Raw genomic sequence first — 14,314 nt, forward strand, 5'->3', positions numbered from 1 at the left:
TGAACGTAACCACATAGATAAACTGACACAGCAACTACTAAAAATCTTTGAAGATTATATTTATTTGTTTAACAGAGTCTGGTGAAGTCAGCACCCAAACCATGAAGTTCAAACAATGCAGAGGTAAGCAGTTTCTGTAGACCAGGGAGATCAAACTCATTTCACATCATGAGCCACACACAGCTTTGATCTTAAGTGGGCGGACCGAGTCAAATGGCTTTTTCTGTGAACGAAAAGAAGTTTAACTACACATGTAATCCCTGAGATTTCTTAATATAAAAAAGAAATGCATTTTCAGCAGTTTGTCTCCGTTTCCCACGTGATAAAGAACTGCCACTGTACAAAAATGACAGAAATGTGTCAGTGCGACTCTTCGTGAGAAATTACAGAAAAACTTCTGGTAGCTCATTGTCTCAATTACCCTGTTATTATAAAACACTAAAACCTTTATCTTTTACTTAATTACACTGATATAATCTTGGGGGTCATTGGGAAAGTTCTAAAGCTTATTAAAATATATTTAGGACTAAAAAATTTCTCTTCACCTTTTCCAAAGTTGTTCAGTGGGTTGAATGGGAGTTTTTGTCAGGCTGATTCTGGTCCCCGGACCTTATGTTTGACACTGCTACAGTAGCTTGTGTTACAGATGGACGTAGCCACCAGCTTCCATACCATCATGCTGTCCAGAGTCCTGCTAATTATGCTAAATATTGTAACGTACTAATAAAATTTCAAAGTTTCACTCACCAAAGCCGGATCAGACCTCTTGGAGGGGTTATTAGTAAAGTTAATTGAACAACAAGCCATTTTAATTTCATCAAATAGCATAAATCCATTGGAGAGATCCAGTTCAGTTAGAATTAGCTGAGGTGAAGCCCAGCTAGAACAGCATGCCAGCACCCACCTTTCAATCAAAGAGGCCATGGATCCAATTTTAAGGAGTAATAAAAAAAAAATTACAGGGGATATTTAAGAAGAAGAAGCCACTCACCCTCACTACCTATACAGCTGTGATGAAGTAAGGAAAACTATCCACAGAAACCCAAAAAGCTGTTTGGTACCAGGTTGTAAACATGCTAAATTCAGAGTTGAAATTGGGTATTTTAACATAGGAGACCATGGAGATTAATGCACTTTATGAGCCAATCTTAAATGTCTGTAACGGGAAGTGCAGTTTGTCGCTCTTCCAGGCTCCTTCCATTTTTTATGACACGTGGTTGCTCCACGTGAAAACGCCGCAGACAGCTGAGGGGTTTCGTTCCTTCACTGGAGGCTCAGTGATGTGTAGTGATCCTGGTTCTTCATACGGCTCCTCCCACAAAGAAGCACGATCCTCTACAAAGTGTTTAAAGTCTGCAAGAGTTTTTGGTTGCCTTTTTTCTTTGTACAGCTGTTTTGAGTGTCTCTGTAGTCCTTTCACATCTGTTTGTGGTCAACTCATTCACTTTACAACATTAACTGCTCACTGCTTGCCCTTTGGGTTAGTGGTCTGTGCAAAACGATTATAAAAATCAAACAATCCAACAAAATGCATCTATCTTGTATTGGGTGCCAAACAGCAGCACTTGCATGTATATTTGATTAACAATTCCTGGGTCTCGGGAGGTTTTGGCATGAATGATGGTGAAAAAAGAAAGGCCAACTTCACATTGGAGAGCAGTGCTTCATCTGTTTGTTCCTAGAAAACGGAGACAGTTTACTTCCCTGTAAAACTGACTTTATGGCCCACATGGCTCAGTCATAATGAAAGCCGAGCTGCATCCAGAGTTTTATACTAAAAAGAACCATTACATGCATTATTTAACCCGAGACCTTCGGAGAACAGCAGACACACAATTCAATTCTCTGTTGCTTTTAATTTCCTATGCAGTTAAAAAACTTTATTTATGACTGCAATAAATGTCAGTGAGTCACAATGAAAATGTCCCAGCCACAGCCCAGACCAAAGGAAGCTAATTAAAACAAGTCCTCTAGAATCATGTATCTCTAAAATGTAGTTTGTCAAGCTCTAACTTTATTTAAAGACAAAGGCATGCAAAAGAGAAAAGAAAATTAAAATCTCCAGGGTCTTCTGTCTTTGAGGCGTTCCTCGTTTTTACTCGTTGGTTATCTTGCATCCAAATAAAATACCAATAATTCAGTTGACCCCCAAATAACCGAAACCTGACAGTCTATGTTTCAGGGATTGAGGAGGAGGAGGAGCCAGAAGCGTTTTCCAGGCTCATCCGACAGCAGCTCAGACAATAAAACATGCAGAGAAACTCGGTGTTAACGATGGAGAACTAACCTAATAAATATCATGTAATCTTGTTCACAGCTATTTCCTGGTGAGTTCTGGCTGAACATCGATCTATCACTCAGAGCATTAAAACTTAAAAATGTCATGATCGTCTGGTTTTGGAACCAGAGTTTAGAGTTTAGTCTAGTTTGGAACTTTTTGCTTTAGTTTAGCTTTCTGTTATTTATTAGTGTTTACATGTATTGTTTTTTTTTGCATGATGCCTTGTTTGTTTTCATTTTTTTCTCCCTCGTTCCCCGTTCAGTTGTGCCTTGTTTTATTTTGTTAACTGTTGTTCTCTGTGTTATTCATGTTGTTATTCCGTTTTGCCTAATCGTGCATCACACCTGTTACTTCTCACCTTGTTATCAGGTGTTTTTTAATTGCACACCAGATATAAAAACAATGCCAAATTATCAGGAGAAGGCAGCAGCAGGGTAAATTTCATGGTGTGATCCAGCTGAAGCTGTATCACGATTTTTCAGGCAGTTTGAACAAATCATTTCTGAAAGCTAATTGACCTGAAGCAGTGTCTTACTGTGTGCCTGAGGTAAAATAGGATTACTTTATATTTCCATGTCACTGTACGCTCAGTACCGGTGCAGGTTTTCGAGCTACAAGTGCACTCTTTGCCAACTGCAGTGGTCTGAGTGGTCAGATTTGTTTATTCGCATGCAAAAATCTGATCTGAAAATAAATTATTGCAGCAGATTGCACGTCCGGTGTGTAAAGTCCTTTTGTCTGTTCGGTGTAGGAGAAGGCTGTCTGCTGCTGCGTATTCCCAGCCTCTGCATTCCCATTTCCAAGTCTACCTTGAGCTCTCTGGTTCGGTATTCCCTGTTTTGCTCGTTGGTTTCAGATTTTGTAAATTCTTCAGATTTCCTTGAATTAAAGACATATCTGAGTTTTATTCCTGCCTCCAGCATCTTGCATTGGGTTATGCCTTTTTCTGTGCATAGCTGAAATATGAAAGGAAAATAGATACACCTGTAACTTCTTAAGAATGAGTAACAAACCCAGGAAAAATATGATAATTTTTATTTATTTTTTATTTGTCTTCAGCTATTTTTTTCTGTAAATGTGATTCAATTTATCCAGTGCGAGCATTCAAGTCTGCATTGCACTCACAGAAACACATTATAGCACCACTGAATCATCCCTAATGGTCCTAGCAATGTTTACTCTGTGAGATCTATGACTATATTTATGACAAATAACACAAACCCTGAAAAAATGACTTCTTTGGTAAAAACATTTTTTGACATGCACCAGCTGAACCGTTACGCCCTGATAACACTGACCTTGGAGGACTATTTTCTGATAGCACAGGGTTGTGGTTAGGTAGAGGGATGAACACGAGAGTTATGTTGTGTTATGTTAGGAGACCAAGTAGTGTTTCCTAGTTGGTCAATGAATCAATAAAGGGGATTAGCAGTAAGGTGGCCTCCTGGGTCCAAACCAAAGACTGTGTGTGACTGATCATTTCTGCTATAACTATTTAATTTATTTCACCATTCCCCAAATGTCATAACCCCTGCTGATGGCTGGAATGAACATTCTGTTCTGTCTGAAAGAAAATCAAGGCTGGATGACAAATCGCTCCTAAATCTCAAAAGTAGCTGTCGCTGGAGTTTTTAGATTGGCCAGTGATAAAGAGGAAAAAGCTCCGACACGTGTTAGTCTCATGTGAGGCCACAGCTGAGAGCGTTATGGTATCATATGGTCAGAATTAGAGTAAAGCAGCATGTGATTGAGCCAGAACCATATGAGAGTGCAATGTTTTGTGTTTTTAAATCATATCTATCTCTAATTTGTGACATGTGGTTTAAAGGATAAGGCAATTAAGGCTTCACAGTGAAAGTCATCAAACCAACAGGTGATGGTTCCTGTGTTAGTCTATGGGAAACTAAAATCAATACAATACAATGCACCCAAATCTGTTTCCAGGCATACTTACTTTGATGATTGTAAACTCAAAGACTGACATCCTAATGTGACATAAAGGGGCCTGTTGAGTGTCAGGTTTGTCAGATAAAGCAACATATGATATAAAAACCGATATTTCCATTTAGTTACTTCCCTTTCCCACAGCCATCTACCCTCTCGGCATTCCCGGTACTTTTTATCACAGCTTTCACTTCCCTTTTAATTACTTTTACTATCAGGTCACAAGACTCTAAGATTATAAGCCTGTTCAAGAAGTCACACACCTCATCTGATACACTGAGTTATTAAGATGGCACACGTACTAATACAAAGCACAGAGAAGGAGGCAGTGAGGTGTGACCCACTGATATCACTGATGTTTTTACATTTACAGCCATGCTGATTTTCAGAGTTTGGAATTATATCCGGCTACCTCAAACTGAAGTCTTGCCATCTTACAGAAAAGTTGTCATGACATGAAGCACTGATTTCCAAAATGACACCCAGCACACAGATTTTAAGAAACAGAAAAATTTTTAGAATGGGAGTCAAATGCAGTCATATCCGATATATTCATAATTGATGCCCCTTTCAGCATTAGAACCAAACTGGAGGGTGACTGGACGTCAGCGTAGAGCCCTGTGTGCACCATCTGATGACAAGATTTACATTACCTGGACAGCAGCATATATCAGGGAAAATAAAACACTTTGTCTGACTGCAGCCTGTAGGAATGTGGGTTGGATGTCCTAACTCAGCTCATAAATATCAAAACCCCATCCATTCTATATCCAAGGAATTTCACTGGAGAAAGGAGGCATCCAGCTTTGCCAGTCTTGAAAAAGGATTAGCAGGGTTAGAGGGCAGGACTGGACAGCTGCTGCAGACAGAGGTGAGAAAAGGGGGTAAAAAGGGAGTTTAGATCTAAAATAGACCTGACACACAGTTTTCTATATTACAGAATGCAAATCTGACAACAAATGAGAAGAAAAATACACATTTTTAACACTTTAAACGCATAAAAAACATGCGATAACAGAGTGCCTGACATTAGTATTTTACTTGATGGACATTGAATCAGAAGACCTCAGGATTCAAAACTCCTGTGAGGCTGTTAGAGATAAAATATCTTTTCAGGTTCTGTCAGAGTAAAAACTGAGGAGTACTTAAGTTTGTGGTGATAGAGACATCCAGATATTCCTCTCACCGATCAGTTCGATTGTCGCTCACAGAGAACTTTAGAGGTTGAGTAAGTCTGACCAAAAGAGAAAAGATAACATGATCTTCATGACATACTGTCGCAGACACGTGATGTAAGAGTCCTGTGGAGGAGGTGGTGGTGGCGGAGGAGTAGGAGGAGGGGGTTTTGACTCACATGGGGTCAGAATCCCCTCCTCCACACCTCCCATTCAACTACATGGGATGTGCTCTGATTGGTTGGTTCAGGAGGACACAGTGTTCTTGTTTCATGCCCACAGTCATGAAAGTCTCTCATCTCTTCAGAGTGCACTTCAATAACCTACATGCATTTCCAGGAGACTCAGCAAAACCATAACCACTGCTTTCCCTAACCTTACCCTGACATTACTGTACCCCTAACCTAACATTATCCTAATCTTACGCTTGTGTTAAACTCAGCATTCACCTCAGAACTCAGAGACTTTCTTTATGCCCACAAAAAGGAGATGAGCCCGCCACAATGAACCGCTTTAGTCACTAAAACAGCAGTAATACAAGTACACACAGACGTACCCACACACACACAGAAAGACACGCACATGCAAATACACACAAACACACACACACACACACTAGCTAATCTGGTCTTTCCTGGCAGCCTAAACACATCGGTCACATTAAGAGAATTGAGTAATTAAGGAGAGAAAAGCAGCATGTTCCCACTGATTTAATCAGTTTACAACCAGTGTGTGTGAGTGTATGTGTGTGTGTGTGTGCGAGCTTCAGGCTATAATACCCGGAATACCACACTGTTATATTTATTTATTTATTTCCTGGGAATACATTTTGGAAAAGTAGGGTCTGCTTTAAAGTACTGGCCAAAATACAGGACAGCGCCCCGGCTTCTCTGTTCCAGCGTCTGCTTTTGAGACTTTTTTTAAGAACTGGAAAGTTTCCCTGAGATTCCAGAAGTAGAAGAGGGCCTTGTGTACAGTGTGAGCAGGGTTTCCTTTTACCCACAACACAGATATTCAATCAGCTGCATGTATTCATTTAAATAAAAATTTATATTCATATCAGACATTGGTTAACAACATCAGAATAAGTTGGCATTTTTCTCCAGATTTTTAATCCAGGTGTTGTTTTGGTTTTTTGGTTTTTTTTATCTCACTGATAAATACCAAGAATTCTGCTAGTGGTTGAGGATTAATATTATAAGGTATGATTTATTTCTTGTGGTTCAGACCGGATGCTAAACTTGGTAAGGTTACAGGATCTCTGCTGTAACAGTGAAGAGCTGCCATCAGGGCAAACCAAAACAGGAAGCGCATAAACCTCTACAAATCTGCTTATAAGACAGAGGAAATGCTTTGTTGAACTTACCGGAGAATTCTGCTGTGTGTTGGTTTCCTTATGGTGCCAAATGATACAAATAAATGCACATATCTCTGACTGGAGCTGCTCACAGATAATTCCACTGCCTTTAATCAATTTGACCAAAGGTGAACAAATCCAGGCTAAAATTGGGTCTTGGAGGGAACGTCAGTGCCTGTAGGTGACATTAGAAGACCTTTAACCCTGCTTACAGGGTGCTGCTCTGCTGACAGCTTTCACGCATTTCCGTTGTCTTACTGGTTCCAAAACAAGCGCATATTCTGGTGTTAACAAGTTTCCATCAGATTCATGCCCAATCCCAATTTCCTGTGTGGCACAGCCCCTGCATTTTTCCAGGCTTCCAAATGGAGCATGGTCATTTTTAGCATTAGGTCACACATAAAGTTCAATCTCCAAAAGAAACAGAGCGCTATCCTGTCCAGGCGCACGAGGGATATGTCCAAGGTGGGAACTGGGATTGGGGTTTTGTCTTCACTTTCACATGCAGGCTGTAACATCTCAACCTGCTATTTGCTGCTGTAGCACATTAAGTGCGATTTGTAATAATCCACGCTGCATAACAGGATGCAAAAACGGCAGCACGTTGACATGTGCAGCTCCAAGCCACGTTTCCAGTTAACATAACGATGTACTCTAACACGGTGGCCTGAGCTCTGTTTTCCACAGTGGGTTCATCCAATCTTAATGCAAAGGTTTAGGTCAACGTGTCTTTTAGAAAAGTCGCGTTCAATCCCGCTAAAGCTGTCTGCTATCTTTAAACTCCACCTCCATTTCTCTGCAGCAAGCTACTACTGCAAATCTGCTTATCAGCTCACCCACTCCATCAAGAACATTACGTTTGGAACAGAAACCACGAGAAGTAGTATTTACACCTCTGTCCAAGACGACAACAACAACATGCCAGAACGGCCCGCTCTTTATATAGCCGTGATGTCCCGGCCTTTAATCTCTCAGTGTTTGAGAACACTTGGTCTCACAGTACAGATTATCCAAAACTGATTCCTGAAAGTTGATAAACAAACCAATCAACACCACTACTTTTGCAACATTCCTCTGGTTGAGGCAGTAAAACACTGGGTAATGTGATGTGACCACAGCAAGATAAAAACCTCAGGTGAAGCTGGATCCATGGCGTAATGGCCTTTGCAGCAGTATCAAAGGTATTTAAAACATGGACGCGTTGAGCATGATGGAATAAAGCGTTCCCACTAGATTATAAATAACAGGTGTTTTAACACACTTTATGGTCGCTATTTGAGAAACATTTCATTTATGAGCACATGTTTTAAGGACTGACCACCTGCTGCACTTGCTTCATGTTTCTGCTCTGAGGACGTTATGTACTAAATACTGAATAAATGCAGCGTTTCCTCTGATGTCAGTGAATGAAATGATTTTATTAGAATCTGAAACTGACATGCTGGCAGAGAAACCACATTCAAGTTATCAAACACATGTCCGGAAGTCTGTGATCTAACAACTAAAGAGAACATGTCATTTATTCAGTATATTTGGGATGTTAAGCTCCACAGAAACTGGCTTGATTAGTGTGTTTTTTGTTTGTTTGTTTGTTCCTTTGTTTGTTTGTTTTTGTATTATTGTAAACATTCGAAATAGAAAAAGCTGGAGGACGTTATGAAGAAAAAAAACAAAAATTGGATTGATTACATTTGCAATCAATCAAATTTGCAGAAAATATAACTGAACATCTAAAATTCAATTCTATAATTCCTTTAAACAGGAATTACTCTTTTAGAGAAATTAAAAATAATATATATATAAAAAATATATATATAATAGTTTTGTTTTTTTCACACTGAGTTCAATAGCTTGTTGCTTTAACGGCTGTGTTTTTTATACTTTTATATATACCAAAAAATATTTTTGTCTTGACTTTTCATGCAACTTTTGTGCAACAAACTTGTCATTACCTTTGATTTTGAGAAGAGAAAATGTGTTTTCATCTGGTTATAGTAAGTTAAAGTGAGTGGATGTGACAGTAGAGGAATTACTGATGAAGCTGTTTATGGCTTTTCATTGGGGGGATTAACGGCATTCCTCTGTCTGATCTCACATATAAACTTGAAACTAACAATCTGTAGTACCTCAGATGCAGACGGCCACCTGCAATTCAAGGCTGTATCATGCAAATTCAACAGACGCACCACGAAAATCACCCTAAAATCATAATCCAGTAACACTATGAGCAGACTCATGTTCAGACAATGAGTAAGAATTTGGTCATATGCTTAATGATGTCACAGAAACTGATCTCTGAGGGACACAGCAGGTGTACGATCCTTCAAGTTGAAGAATTTTATTCCTCATTACTTTGTAGATTATTTTCAAGATGGCTACATTTTTATTTTCTTTTACCTCATAAGTGTAAAATGTGTCTATAGGTTCACTTCCAAGATCAGACAGTCTCACTGCATAAGGAGATGCTGAACATTTCTGATTGTAATCTGGAAATCTGTTGAAGACTGCTTGTGCAATAACTTCTCTCCATCTCACGTTCCTGGCCTGCTCCGGAGGTCCATTTGGACACAATATTGGCAGCTTCATCACCTTCTTCCTCCAAACATGTTTCTTTGATTATGTTTTTCTTATGTATTTGTGTTCATTGCTTATGAAAATGTGTTCATAATGAGTTGCTTATAATAATGATTATGTCATGGAAAAAACTTTTTGTGTGTGCATGTGAATGTACAAGCTAAAGTGAGCAGATTAAACTATACGACAAACTTAGACCTTTCCATGCAAGAATGACAAAAGCAACTGCAGAAGAAGAAGAAGAGCAAATAACAACGCGGTCCAGGAACAGATTTTGGTTTGGGACAGGTATTAGTGTCTCGGTCATGGACACCAGTGGATTTGGGATCAGGAGCTTTGAGGCTCAGCTGCTGCCAGCAGGCTCGTGACTATACAGATTAACTGTTGAGTAATAAAGAAGCCAGATTTTTGCAGCCCCTGTCATTTCAGAATGACTTGTCCCTCAGATCTGTCTGAAAGGTGTGCTCGTTACGATTTCAGATGTATTAGCTAGGTGACAGCAGGTCAGAAAAGTCACAGCGTTATCCCTCAAACAACACAACATAAAAAAGCCCTCACTTAACCCTCGTTAATTCATTAACCCCTGATGAGTTGATCCAGGAGCCATAAAGCAGCGGGAGCAGCCGGTGGAGGCGGAGGAAGAGCTGGAGGGGGTTTTGCCTTGGAGATTAATGAAAGACTTCAGGTTGCACTGTAAAGAGGACTACCTTCTGAAGTTTTGAACATTTGTAAAGTAAAAATGATCGCGCAACATTAAACATGGCTGTATGAACAAAAGAAAGTGCATTCCAACAAGCTACTCGATCTGTTAATCATTAAGCGTCTGTGTGAGATAATGCTGGCAAGAGATGTAACAACAGCAATAATAGGAAACCGAGGCGTGATGTGTTACTGTAGAGGTCCTCATCACATGAACTTTAACCAAACAAACTAATCAGAAAAATAGCAAACAAGTTCAGTCGGTGTCAGTGACCTCTCACAGATCCAATTACAGTTACCAGAATGTAATCCACCATTATCTTTCTCTAGATCCTGTAGTCACTATTAGAGGAGTCTGCATGAAGTAAAAAGCTTTGGAACTATGTGATACTTAGTTTTTCTGTTATATAATTTTTCCACGAAAGATGAAACATAATTTTACTGTATTGTGATTTAAGCTCTCACAGAGACAGTTACTAGCGCTGAGGGACAGAGAGGAATGCTAAGAGAGCCCATCAGGCAGCAAAAGGCACATGATGAGAATGAAAAGCAAATATCGTGGTCAACCAAGGGCCTCCAGGGAGGTGTCATCTCCATCCAGAAGGCCATAAAAGGCCAGCATGGATTTACTACTAAAACTGTGTGAACACACAAATACAGACAAGCATAGACATGCCTTTTTTGTCAGATTTATTTCTCATTTATAAATCTCAATGTTTAATTGTACTCGTGCGCATAAGCCTCATTTCCACTAAAATTTTAAGCCTAAATAACATAAATAACATAACACAAAATGAATTCTTCTTCCAGGTATTGGAAGAAGAACAGGTATGGGAAGAAATATTCAATGATAGGTAGACATCAACCTTTAATAAAGGGAAATCATTATTAAAAAAAAGAACAAATGCCTTTTTTGTATTACCAAAAAAAGGCATCAAAATGGCATCAGTTTACTCAAGGAAAGTAAAAAGCATCGCTGCTGCGATGTGTATGATAGTACCTGCAATTATCAAAAATAAAAGTAAAAGATGAAATGATGAAGAAAAATACAAAAACCTTCCAGTGAAAGTTGTAAATGGTAAATTGTGCATTTGGAGATGCATTTAAAAGAAATGCAGACTCTTCCTGTCTTCCCGTCCCTGTTTGTCTTCACTAAATCAGGCTTGACTTGGTTTACACTTGTTAAAATGTGTCCAAAGTCCACACAGTCACAACACACATACTTCCATAATAAGTAACAATTTATGTGTGGGGAAAGGCTTATGAATTGTTTTTGTGTGAACACATCATTTATTTCTGAGAGGCAGTGGACCTGAGGTTGCAGTCAGAGACATTTCAGCATGTAGTCCAATATAAAGAAACATGGGTCAGAAGTACTCATGGCCCACACTCCTGATGGGAGCTAAGGTCGCAACTGCTGACCAGCTGACATCTATCATGTCAATCGCATCCATACTCAGATTAACATGAGCTCACATGAAAAAAATGAAAGTTCACACGGCAGTATGTTGTTTACTGGTGAAGCACTAATTGTTAAATGAGGCGTATGCAGAATTGTATTGTTACTGTTCCTGTTTACTGTGAACATGGAGTGTTTTGACAGCATCTGAATCAGTCTGTGTCCATGATGTAAGTACTCATGTCACGCGATCCTCTAATGAGAGTTTTGCCACAGACATATCCTGCTGAAGCACCTCCAGCTCCACAAAGAGAGCATTCTTCTTCTAGCGCAGTGGGATAGGGATTTTGCATTGTAGCTGAGGGCCGACTGTCCCGATCATCTCCGTTCACATGTTCAGCTGAGTTATTTCCGAATCCCGATGAAGAAAACAGGTCAGAGTGTTCGCAGCCAAGCAGGAGTCCAGCAGCGATCCTCTAACCCGAGTCTTCCTCATCCTCTTCTTCATGGGAAAGGGACTGAGCTGCCTTTCCATTTCAGGCTTCAGTGTTTTATTCACAGGTCTTGAAATATTAGCAAAAGATAATATTACAGGCTCCCAAGTATCTTAACTGTTCAAGATTAATTGCAGCGATCCAATTTGACTGATGCATCTTACGTTTTAGTCTCAACAAACACTGGAATTAAATCTGTTTCTGATTCCACAAACGGTCTGTGAAAGTGAGCGTGAGTCAAATTATATTTGTGAACTTTCGGTAATGAGGGAGCTTGGAGCCGGTGCGTCTGCGACTCAGTCAGGTGACTGGGCAATTAGTTCCACCTCCTTTTTATCTGGCCAATCAATGTACTACTATTCAGCAATCGCTGTTAATAAATCAACATCACTTATTGTTATGTATGTATTTGTATGTAAACTTAACCGTGATACAATATGTGATAAATGTGGGGTTCCACATGGCTTAATCATGGGTCAACAACAACAACAACAATCTTTATTTATAGAGCACATTTAAAAACCAACGGTATGCCAAAGTGCTTAACATAAAACAAGGAAAAATCAGGGTCATAAAAATGTAAAAATGTAAAATGGTAAAATTATGTTCACAGGAGATGCCACAAGTCCTCTAACTGTTCATCATTTTTTCTTCCACTGGCTCATTCATCACATTTATATTACTACTGCATGCCCACACTACAGTGTCCTTTGGTCTATGATTTTATTCAGCACAATGAAAGTTTGGTGGATATAAAATAGATCTTATTGTCATAAAATTAAGATGCCATGCTTTTATAAGCTGCTTATCTACATCAAACTGTCAGCTCATATTAACACAAAGCAAGACTTCAGTTGTGTTTTCTTTTGACCCTTTTCTGTAAAGTCTGAACTCTGGAGGTTCTGGAAATGTTGCTTAAGTCCATGTGGCAGAATTTATTTTCTTGTCACTTTTGTCTTCTTAATAAATGAATTAACAGAAACAGTAAAAGGAAATTAACAGCCTATACAACCAAAACCAACACACACGTACATTTTAGGATGTTGAAGATTCTTATCAATATAGGGTATTTATGAGATTATCATGTTATGAGATTATCAGCAACCACCTATCAGCACTGCAAAAAGGGCCCATCCGCAGTGTCAATGCACCTATAAAAGCATTACATTACTTTAATTTCATAACAAAACTATCTCTTTTATAGCCACCAAACTTTCATTATGCATGATATAGGAAGATAACATTATGTTGCTATCAGTTATAGTACAGTACTGTGAAAAAAATCTATAGATACGCCTCATTCCTTTAAATTCCTTTGCCTGAAGTCTCTTGTGTACTTTAATTGTACTTTACTGTACAATTTAAGAAATCAATTCCACCAATTTTGTCAGTACTTTCAGTACCACTGTTTGAAATGTTGTACCGTTTCAGACACTGACGTCCTCTGTATATTCCAATTTCAAATTTGGATTCATAACTCCATAAACCCTGTAACCACTGATTCTTCTAGTACAATGTAATTTGGTATACCACTGCCTTTTCTCCCTGTTTTGCATTTCACAAGAATAGTTTCTTGTCAGCCACCCTTCTACTGAGACCACTTCTGATAAGGATTCGAACTGTAGATGGATCAGCTAAAGATCTAGATGTATCTCCTGCATCAGGTTGTATTTCTTAGGGACATGCCATTTAAATACAGTTCATCTGCTGTAGACAGTTTTTTAGGTCTGATTCTCCAGTTTCACGTCCAGTGCAAGCCACGTTTTTGGCTAAAAGCTCACCTTGTTGGTGCAAAAATACTCTTTTACATCTGTCAAACTGGAATCTTTGGCATTTTTCCCAAATTCAACTAAAGAAAAGTGAACAAATGATGTGTTTTTGTGATAGACTGCTACTAATAAACTGATTAAAGATACAGTTTAACATGGCTGTTATCTGATATGTGTTGTTCATCCCTTTATGAACCAGTGTAGCCTTTTATGCTTGAATGAGATCAGTGTTAAGTGGAACAAACAAAAAGAAATATGCTCCTGGTCACGTACAAAGACCGTCTGGATCCTTGGAATCGTAATATAAAGAAATAAAAGGTCACTCACATTTGTTAATTGTAAAAGTTTTAACCTTGGCGTCCCTGTAGCTTCTTTTCCTCCCTTTCACCTCGTTAAACAGAGTTTTGATTGGCTGGATTTTCTCGTTAAATATTTCTTTACAGCCTGCAGCTATGCCTTTGGGGTGTCATTACAGTGAATAGCTGAACTGCTGGTGTGATTAGAGGTTATAAACATAATGAATTACAGTCTCTGTCATGGTTCTGGGTAACTTTGACCCAGCATTTTGTGTTTTGTGTTAATTCTGATTTTGTATTTGTTTTTAGGGTTGGTTTTGGTGTTT

At 39.0% G+C, this 14,314-nt stretch overlaps 1 long non-coding RNA gene across 1 annotated transcript; it reads right to left on the bottom strand.

The window, feature by feature from the left end:
* Window positions 1-44: 44 nt before the first annotated feature.
* Window positions 45-7,397, bottom strand: LOC134631916 (uncharacterized). The gene is made up of 3 exons (XR_010094423.1): window positions 6,767-7,397; window positions 5,412-5,459; window positions 45-5,084 (listed from the first exon to the last, which is right to left on the bottom strand). It is a non-coding gene; the product is annotated as an uncharacterized LOC134631916 (long non-coding RNA).
* Window positions 7,398-14,314: the final 6,917 nt, after the last annotated feature.

Source organism: Pelmatolapia mariae, linkage group LG1 (assembly GCF_036321145.2).
Source record: "Pelmatolapia mariae isolate MD_Pm_ZW linkage group LG1, Pm_UMD_F_2, whole genome shotgun sequence".
Taxonomy (NCBI): Eukaryota; Metazoa; Chordata; class Actinopteri; order Cichliformes; family Cichlidae; genus Pelmatolapia; species Pelmatolapia mariae.